The sequence below is a fragment of the Buteo buteo genome, unplaced genomic scaffold, assembly GCF_964188355.1.
Source record: "Buteo buteo unplaced genomic scaffold, bButBut1.hap1.1 HAP1_SCAFFOLD_120, whole genome shotgun sequence".
Lineage (NCBI taxonomy): Eukaryota > Metazoa > Chordata > Aves > Accipitriformes > Accipitridae > Buteo > Buteo buteo.
The window spans coordinates 190799-200631 of NW_027439284.1; the positions used below are offsets into that span (position 1 = coordinate 190799).

The window sequence follows — 9833 nt, forward strand, 5'->3', positions numbered from 1 at the left end:
GCTGCTCGGCAAGCGCGCATGCGTGGTTCGACTTTTACGGCGCTGGCCCCTGTTGCCTGGCAACCGAGGCGCGACACGACGCCTCGGCTATCGCGCATGCGCGGCGGCGCGGTTTACGGCCTGCTCCTGTTGCCTAGCAACCGAAACGCGTTACGGCAGCTCGGCAAGGGCGCATGCGCGCTGCGGTTTTTACGGCGCTCGCCGCTGTTGCCTGGCAACCAAAACGCGACATGGCGCCTCGGCAACCGCGCATGCGCGGCGGCGCGGTTGACGGCGCTCCTGCTGTTGCCTGGCAACCAAAACGCGGCCCTGGCGGTCGGGAGCCGCGCATGCGCGGTGGCGCCTTTTGCCGCCCTCCTGCTGTTGCCTAGCAACCGAAACGCGGTACAGCAGCGCGGAGCCGCGCACGCGCGGTGGCGGCGCGTTTCGCCAGCGCTCTCTTCCGCCACCTGTTGAACAGACTTCGGTACTGCAGCTGGGGTGCCGCGCATGCGCGCTGGCGCGTTGTGCCAAGCGCTCGCCGCTGCCACCCGGCGACCAATGTTCGGTACTGCAGCTCGGAGGCTGCGAGTGCGCGGGGCTGCCGCGGTCCTGCACGTGCCGTCCGACGGTAACGGTAATGCGGCACCGGCGGGAGGTGCCGCCGCGCTCGTTGCTTCCTCCCGGTAAGGAAACGCCGCCGGCAAGGAAAGCTCGCACGGGCTGTCTCTGCCCGGCCTCCCTCTCCTCGCGGCGCGGGAGCACAAAGGGACAGGCGGGGCGCTTACCGGCTGCGGGCAGGAGCTGCTGCGGCTGAAGCTGGAGAGGCCAGAGAAAGGTAGAGAAGAAGAAATGGAAGGCTGGCCGGCCGGCAGCTGCCTCCCGCTGCAGGCAAGAGAGAGCCTGCCTCTCCGCGTGTGGAAGGATCCCTCTTCGTAGTCCGCAGCAGGTCAGACCGCCGAGGTGCACCGCAGGGTCCGGATGCGGCACCGACGGTGCGGTACGGCCACGTAGTGTGCGAGCGAGCGAGGCTCCGTGCCTAGGAGGCCTCGTCTCGCAAGACCTATGAGACGCGTGTTCTCCTAGGGGGAGGACGGCCGCGCCGCCGGAGTTACAGAAGAGGAGGGGAGCGGGAGAGGAGCAGAAAGAAGCGTCTCAACTGGCAAATTCTCCTGGCAGTGCCAAGAGCTGTGGTGAGCCCCGGGCCCTCGGGGCCCTGTCTCCCCTCTTCCGCGTTCTGGTCCCTCCCTGCCCCTTCCCCTGGTCCCCTCTCTTTCCCACACCGCTGCCTTTTTTTTTTTTTTTTTTTTTTTCCTTTCCTCCCTTGTACCCCTGATACTGAAAAGCCAGTCGAAGAAACTCCCTAAGACTCGTTTTGGAGTTTTAGAAAGCAGGCATTCTTCATTGCAGCGCTGGCTGCACGGGGGATAGTTCCACCTAGCGTGCATGCCACAGCTTTAGCACAAACAGGTTATACAGAATAACTAATTGCATGTTAATCAGATTAGTATACATATACATAAAAACGACGGCAACCGATTATCATAGTACTGCCTACGTCCGATCACGTGCAATGAAGGATCCATCTGAGACGAAGGGCTGCTTTTGCAACCACCGACCCATCTGAAGTTCTTGCTGGCTGTCCTCGAAGTCTTTATTCTTGTCCTTGTTCTTTGATCTTGAAGCTTAATGCAGGTTCAATCACACGTGGTCAGTTTCAGCATTGTTCTCATCCAGCGTACAGGAACATCTAGTCATAAGAGCAAAGAACTGCAAAACTTAGGAGTACCTACCTCTGCTAGTCGATTGCTTGGCTATACTTTTGTCTATTGTTTCAATCGTAGTGTTAGTGTAAGATTTCTAATAATTATTTACCAAATCTCACTTTTGCAGTCACCTAGCAGCAAACCAGTTTCCACAGCTGGTACAAAATATTAAAACCATCCCAATATTTAGACGTGCCATACAGAATGTATGGAAATAGGCTATCAGAGGTGTCCGAGGGGCAGAGGGAGCGCCGGGGGGCGCCCCGAGCCCCAGAGCAGACTCGCTGGCAGGACTCGATAGGCACGCGACTGACTGAATAAACGCTGGCCGCCCGTCCCCTTTGCCCTCCGGGCTGCGTTTGCGCTCCCTTTGCACGAGTGGAGGGGCCGTGAGGGAGCCCAGGGGAGGAGGAGGTGAGGCGCTGGTGGGGTCGGGCCGTGTCCCCCCTGTTCCTGCTGGGCTCCAGCTGTTGCAAATATTCCGGTAAAGAAATCAAAATTTAATCACATAGAAGAGTTAGGTTTGATTAAGAAGTAAAATTGTGAAGCATAACGTATAGGATCGTTAAGTTTGAAACGTAGCCATAGAAACTTTAGGAGGAGCTGTGTTACGCGTGACTCTAGGAACCTTAATATTGTTAAAGTTTGAAAGAGCTAACCCTAGAAACCTCACCAGGAAGTTACTGGTTCTCCTACCTTCTGTTTCAGGAAACTAAGGAAACCGTCGGGGACGCCAGTTTGCTGCTTGGAAACCCCCTTACCCTTCCCATCTCCATTTGAGGATCGAAGATGCCAGTCAGCAGAGCTAAGTGTAACTGACCAATGATTGTTTTTAAATAAGAATATTGATAAGGTTATATAATCAAAGGACCGATCATTATAAAGGTTAAATTTAAGAACGAGCATAGTATGCATTTTTACGGAAGGAGCTTAGGTAACAATGACCTGACAGGAAAAGTCTGTAAAAACTGATGGATTTTGATACTAAGCGGGACACGCCTTTGGAGGAGCGATCCCCCGTGTCCCCAGCGCTGCGATAAACAAAGTGCCCGCTGCTTAACTTCAGGTTGGTGTTAAGGAGTTTTATTCCGGATTTCGGGAACGGTTTTGGCGACCCAGATGGGACCTTGCGAGTGAGACTGGACGAGATCGAGTGTCGATCGAACTCCGGCCGGCACCGAGGTATTCTCGTGGAGAACCGTCACCCTCGACTCGCAAAGCTCCTCGCAGCGTTCCCTGGAAAAAAAGGTAAGGCGCCGCTGCTTTGGAATTTGTTTGGAAAGCCTGCCCGTGAGGCGCGGCGAAAGCTTCGCAGGGTTGGGGCTTGGAGGGTACCCGTCTGCAGTGGAAGCCTAGGCGTCTGCCCGTAAGTCACAAGCGAAAGCTATTGCTGGGTTGGACTTTGTGTATTATTTGGGACAACTGTCATTTGCATTTGTTTGGTATTTGGTATTTGAATGTATAGAAGTATAAAGGCATCAGCAAAATTGTTTAAGAATAAGAGTGCAGGAAATGGAACCGCTGATGAAAAGTTACCAAAACCATCACCGTTGGGACGTTTATTGGCACATTGGGGTGAATTGCAGGAAAAATGGTAAACAAACAGAACTTTGAGTTACAATACTATATTGCAATTACTGTTGTTTTGTAGGAGAGAGAGAGTAAATGGAATAAAGTGCCATAGGTAGATTTGTTCTTTTTAAGTGAACGTATCTGACGGGGAGTCTCCCAGCAGAACCTCTGGTTACAGCTAAACCGGGAGAACAGAAAATGGAATTCGAATTGACACTAGAGTCACCTTTTCAGTTTTAAATACCTTAGAGGGAGAGTTAAGTTTTGAAGAAATTGGTGGTGTCGGTGCAACAAGTGAACGAGAAACTAGACCCTTCTTTAAATCTTTAACAATGAAATTAGGAAAGCAATGGGTCACTCAGCAGTTTTTGTATGTGCCAGATTCTCCTAAAACCCTGTTAAGGAGAGATCTATTTGAGAACTTAGAGGCAGAAGTTAAATTAAAAAATGGAGAGATTAAAACTTCAATTCCAGAAACTAAACGTATCGAAGCAGTGGCTTTGTTGTTAACAGGATGGTTACCGAAAGCAGAAGATTATACCAGTCAAAGTCTAATGCTGTAATTCCAATCGTCTGGACTGGGAAGTTCCTGGTAAATCCAAAAAGCAGAACCTGTGAGAGTTGATTTAAAGCCAGGATGGAATCCGGTAAGAATTAAACAACACCCCCTAAGACCGGAAAGTCGGAAAGGGTTAGCAATGGTAATACAAACATTTTTAAGATACAAATTGTTAATAGAATGCGAATCCAGATATAACACCCCGATCTTGCCTGTTAAAAGGCTAATGAACAAGATGGTAGATTAGTTCAAGACCTCCTCAGAGCAATAAATCAAATAGTACAAGATATTCATCCGGTAGTAGCAAATCCTTATACTTTGTTAGCAACCCTAACGGAGAAACAAGAATGGTTCACAGTGTTAGACCGAAAAGATGCCTTTTTCCGTATTCCCTTGGATCCCAGTAGTCAAGGGGTTTTTGCTTTGGAATGGGAAAATCCTGAGACTGGGAGAAAAACACAATATACGCGGACAGTCTTGCCTCAAGGCTTTAAGAATAGTCTTACCATTTTTGGAAATCAATTGGCACGAGAATTAGAGATTTGGAAGAAAGAAAATAATCAAGAAATCTTGCTGAAATATATGGATGATCTGTTAATTGTAGCTGAGACGGAAGAACAATGCACAAAGCTAACTATTAACTTTTTGAACTTTTGGGGAATCGGTGGATATCGAGCGTCAAAAGAAAAAAACCCAAATAACCCAGAAAGAAGAAACTTATTTAAATGAGTTTTAAAATCCTAAAAGGACAGAGACAATTGGGAACTGAGAGAAAAGAGGCAATTTGTCGTCTCCCCGAACCTAAGACGAAAAAAATTAATGACGAGCGTTGCCGGGAATGGTCGAGTGGTGTCACCTGTAGATTATAAATTGTGGCTTGCTGGCCCGACCTTTATAGGAGCAGCTCAAAACCTCAAACGATGGATTGGACCGATGCCGAGAAAGCTACTTTCCAAGAACTGAAACAGGCTGTAAGAGGGGTGCCAGCCCTAGGCCTGCCAGATCTCACAAAGAAGACACTTGAACTTTTTGCTCGTGAAAGAAGAGGTATAGCTCTGGGTATCCTGGCCCAATACGTAGGGCCAAGTGGGCGAGCTGTGGCCTACTTCTCGAAGCGATTAGGTAATGTGAGTCTGGGATGCTCTGGTCGTCCGAGAGCCGTCGCTGCAACTGTGCTACTGATCCAGGAAGCTCGTAAGTTCACCTGAGGACAAAGGATTAGAGGACAAAGGATTACTGTACGTTTCCCATATGATAACTGTTGTGCTAAAACAGAGAGGGGGGCATTGGGTAGCCCCTAGCAGGATGCTGAAATACCAAGTGGTGTGGCTGGAACAAGATGATGTTTACCTAAACGCTACTACCACCGTTAACCCTGTTGCGTTTTCAACAACCGATCAAGTTAAAGGAGGAGAACTGGAACGTGACTGCTTGCAGACAATCGAAAGAGTTTACTCCAGCTGACTGGATCTCTGAGATGTGCCGCTAGAAGAAACAGATTGGGAACTGTATGCCGACGGAAGCGGTTCCATCTGTGAAGGAAAACGTTTATCAAGATAGACAATAACTACTGAGGAGGTAATTGTGTTGCCAACTTTGCCTTCGACGATATCTGCCCAAAAGGCTGAATTGATAGCTCTCATTCGAGCTCTGGAACTAAGTCAAGGAAAGCGAGTCAACACTTTTGGACAGACTCAAAGTATGCTTTTGGAGTAGTACGTGCGCATGGAGCGATACGGAGAGAAAGAGGACCGTTACCCGCGCAAGGAACCACCATTCAGCACGCAGAACAAGTACTGAAATTGTTAGAAACCATTCAAAAACCAACAGCAGTCACGATAATGCACTGTAAAGCACATCAGTTAGGTAAGACCGGTCCGAACGCAGGTAACCGACTGGCCGATAAAGCTGCTAAAGAGGCTGCGGAAAAAGGCATCCTAGCACTAGTTCCAGAGAAAAGTATAAAATTGCCTAAAGAAACTCCAAATTATAACGAAAAAGATGAAGAATTAATTATTAGATTGCAGGCTAACAAAATGAAACAGGATAGGCTGTAACACCGACAGGTCAAATAATAGTCCCACCCACAATAATAAGAGAAATTGCCCGAGCTGAACATCACAAAGTATATCGGGGAACAGAAAGTGAAATACGACAAAGATTGTTTAAACAATTAGAAGCGGATGTGAAATTTATATATAAAAATGTCCCCGAATCAGTAATAAGATCATCTTTGGGATTATGAAATAAGGAAATTTTTTAGGAGAATATTAGCAAATTGACTTTATAGAATTGCCTTGAAAAGAAGGATCTATCCTAGTTTTAGTTGATATCTTTACTGGGTGGCCCGAGGCTTTCCCTTGTCGCACCGAGAAAGCAAGGGAAGTAGTCAAAGTCTTGCTCAAAGAGATAATACCAAAATGTGGGGTGCCTGTAAGAATGTCATCTGACAATGGCCCTCATTTTATAGCAAAGATTATGAGACAAGCTGAGCAAAGTATTATCTATAGATTGAGACTATCACACCCCATACAGACCACAAGCGGGGGGGGGGGCGGGGGGGGGGGGAAGAGAGGGAGGGGGGGAGAGAGAGAGAGAGAGAATGAACTATACCCTTAAGCAACAGTCGAGTAAAATTTGTCAGGAAACCTCACTCCTCACGTGGGTTAAAGCATTACCCATGGCTCTATTAAGAATCAGAGTATAGCCAGAAGAGAAAGAAAATTTAAGTCATTATGAAATGTTTTATGAAAGACCATATCAAGAGTCCTATGTTCTGAGTATCTTGAGTGCCTTTGGAGATAGGTTTTTAAAAGGTGTTATGATTTCTTTAAGCAATTCTTTTCAAGAACTTTGTCAGTATGTCTCCACAGCTGGACCCTTAGAATTGGACGTAGCAGCGCATCCCTTCCGACCAGGAGATTGAATGTATGTAAAATCACTGAGAAGTGGAAAGGACCGTATCGAGTCATTTTAACAACCCTTATAGCGGTAAAGGTCTGGGAGAAGAACCTTGGCTTCATTATTCAAGAATAAAGAAAGCACCAACAAGAAATTGGAAGTCTAAAGAAACTGGCCCTTTAAAACTGAAAATCTATAAGTAAGTTTCACATTATCTATTTGGGAAAACAGCTGTGTAAAGTTTATACTATTGGGGTTGCTATTAGGAATATTGTCGAGGGCAATAATCTTTTTGTGTGTTTAGAGGGTGTATGTATTTTTTTTTTTGAGGGGTTCCAAACATGAGATAAACAAAATGAAACAATTATTGTTTGAGCTGTGTTAATCTTGATATTAACCGTTTTTGTAATTTGGTTTAAAAAAACAAAAATCTAGTTTTGTAACTGATTCAAAGTTTTGTAAAGACACAAAATTGAACCTCAGTAACAGCCTGCCTTCCGATTCCAAAGTCAGATGAAAATCTAGTTCCGTGGAGAATACTGACATTGAATTTAACCAAAACTTGAGAAAAGATGCAGAACAATGAGAATCATTTTAGCAAATTAAATGGGATGGATTTAAAAGGCAATTATTTTTTTTAAATTTGAAAGAAGGAATTAGAGTGTTGTGAATTATAACATTACCAAACCATCCACCTCATGGACAAAAGAATTAATTTACTCGCCCTTCGGGAGAAACTTGTACAGGCAGCCCTTGGGGCTGTCAGTTGCCAAAACCGTAGCGACAAGTGCAGGAAGGAACTTGGGATCATATTTAAAATATAAAACGATGTTTAGAATTTCCTGGAGTTCCAGGATCCTTGTTAGAGCCACCCAGAGTCGGGACCGTCTATGGAAATTTAGACTGGTTTAGACAACCAGAGAAAAATCACACATCCTAAACAGAGCTGAATGAAGGTTTATACTTGCAGCTCCTCTGACCCCAAACTCCAACGACTTTCTCTAGTAGCTAAAGCTCTCAGATGGGGATGTGTTTGTAGAAAGTATAATAATATTTTACATGATCTTTGGTCGCCTCTTAATAACGGAAAACATTTAGCTTGGAGTTGACTGTATTAAAGGACAGGTGAAAAGTTCAGGGTTAACTGTTTGGGTGACTAGTGATGATATATGATCCACTCACCTTTTCATGAAGGAGAAAGGCAAATCGTGGACTTCAGCCTTAATAACTCTCTCCTCTCTCTGGAAGAAATCTCCCTTGTGGCCTCGCTGGTGGACCCGGGTAAATGGAAAAGATGATACCTGGCAATCGCCAAGTCTTAGAACTAAAATAAGATGGGTATTCAAATCTGTATTTTGACCCCAGTTAACACCCCTTCCAAATGAGATGACTCTTGCCACCTTTCATTCAATCGAGGAAGTGCCTGCTGCTTAACTTCCCATGGGTGTTGAGAAGTTTTGTTCCGGGTTTCCGTCCCCCAGCTGCGGGCCGGGGCTGGAGGAGCCGCAGGTGCGGGCAGTGAGGCTGCTGGGGCCGTCCCCTCCCTGGAAAGGGGGGGCTGCCGGGGGAGGGGCCGGGGCGGGGCCGGTGGGAGCCGAGGCAGGAGCGGAGCGGAGCGGTGGCCGGGCTGCGGCTGCCCCTCGGGAGAAGGTGAGCGGGGCCGGGCGCCCCTCGGACGGCGAACGTCGGAGGCGGGGGTGGCCCGGGGGAGGTGGGGGCCGCCGGTGCAGAGGCCGGGGGGGAGCCCTGGGGGCTCACAGGGGGCTGGGACCACGTGCGCGCGGGGGGGGGGGGTGGGCTCACAGGGGGGCTGGGAGCAAGTGCGCGCGGGGGGGGGGGCTCACAGGGGGGCTGGGAGCAAGTGCGCGCGGGGGGGGGGGCTCACAGGGGGGCTGGGAGCAAGTGCGCGCGGGGGGGGGGGGCTCACAGGGGGGCTGGGAGCAAGTGCGCGCGGGGGGGGGGCGCAGGGCGGCTGGGACCACGTGCGCGCGGGGGGGGGAGTGCGCTCACAGGGCAGCTGGGAGCAAGTGCGCGCGGGGGGGCTGGGAGGAAGTGCGCACGGGGGAGGGGCTCACAGGGGGGCTGGGAGCAAGTGCGCGCGAGGGGGGGGGGGCGCAGGGCGGCTGGGACCACGTGCGCGCGCGGGGGGGGTGCTCACCGGGCCCCGTGGCGGGGCTGCGCAGCCGGCCGGCGGGTTCCGGGGAAAGCCCCGAGGAGGACGGCGGGGTCTGTGTGGGACGCACGGAGCGGCGGCGGCGGCCGCTGCCCGGAGCCGGAGCCGGGCGGGGGGGTGCCGCGCCGCGCCGTGCCGGAGCCGGGCGGCGAAAGCGCGCCGGAGCTGCCCGGAGCGGCGCTGGGGGCTCGGCGGGAACTGCGGCTGCGCCGGCGTGGGGGTGGGCGGAAACGGAAGCGGCTTCCCCTCGGGGTCAGGCAGCAGGGCGGGCTGCCTCCCGGGGCATGCCGGGAGCTGTAGTTTTCGCGGACTCGGCGGCGGGGCGGCAGCGTGGCTCTCGGGCGCGGCGTAGTCCTTGCTGCCGCCGCGGCCCCCGGAGTCCGACCAGGTCAGACGCAGGAGCGTTGCCGGTTTCGTGTGGTTTTCCGCGGGCTTCCCGCTGCACCCGCTCCCCGACCAGCCGTGCGGACGCGCGACCCGGGCGCATGCGCCGTCCTGCGCGTGGGGCAGCCCGGCGTTCGCTCGTCGGCTCCGGCCCCTCCGGCGCATGCGCGGTGTCCGGGTGCAGCGTGGTGGCGCGCAGGGCGCGGGTCTGGGCGGCAGCGGGCGAGCGCCGGGACCGCGGGTGAGGCGAGCGATCCCCTCCGGCGGGGGCAGGGGCAGGGGCGGGGGCGGGGGCGGGGGCGGGGGGGGTGCCTCCTGCCCGCTGGCCGCCGGGCGCTGGCGGGACGGGAAGCTGCGAAGCGGCCGCCGCGGCAGGCTCCCGGTCCGCCGGAGGCGAGCCGGGCCAGGGCAGCGCCAGGCAGTTCCCCGAGAGCCGATAGAAGGGAAGAGGGGACGGAGGCGGGCACCCCCCAGGCGCGGCCAGCGGGCGCCTCCCCGA

The 9833-nt window shown here is 51.8% G+C and overlaps 1 long non-coding RNA gene across 1 annotated transcript; it reads right to left on the reverse strand.

Moving 5' to 3' along the window:
- Positions 1–1288: 1288 nt before the first annotated feature.
- On the reverse strand, positions 1289–9204 carry LOC142028048 (uncharacterized). Its single transcript, XR_012649369.1, has 3 exons — positions 8936–9204; positions 7960–8101; positions 1289–1729 (listed from the first exon to the last, which is right to left on the reverse strand). It is a non-coding gene; the product is annotated as an uncharacterized LOC142028048 (long non-coding RNA).
- Positions 9205–9833: the final 629 nt, after the last annotated feature.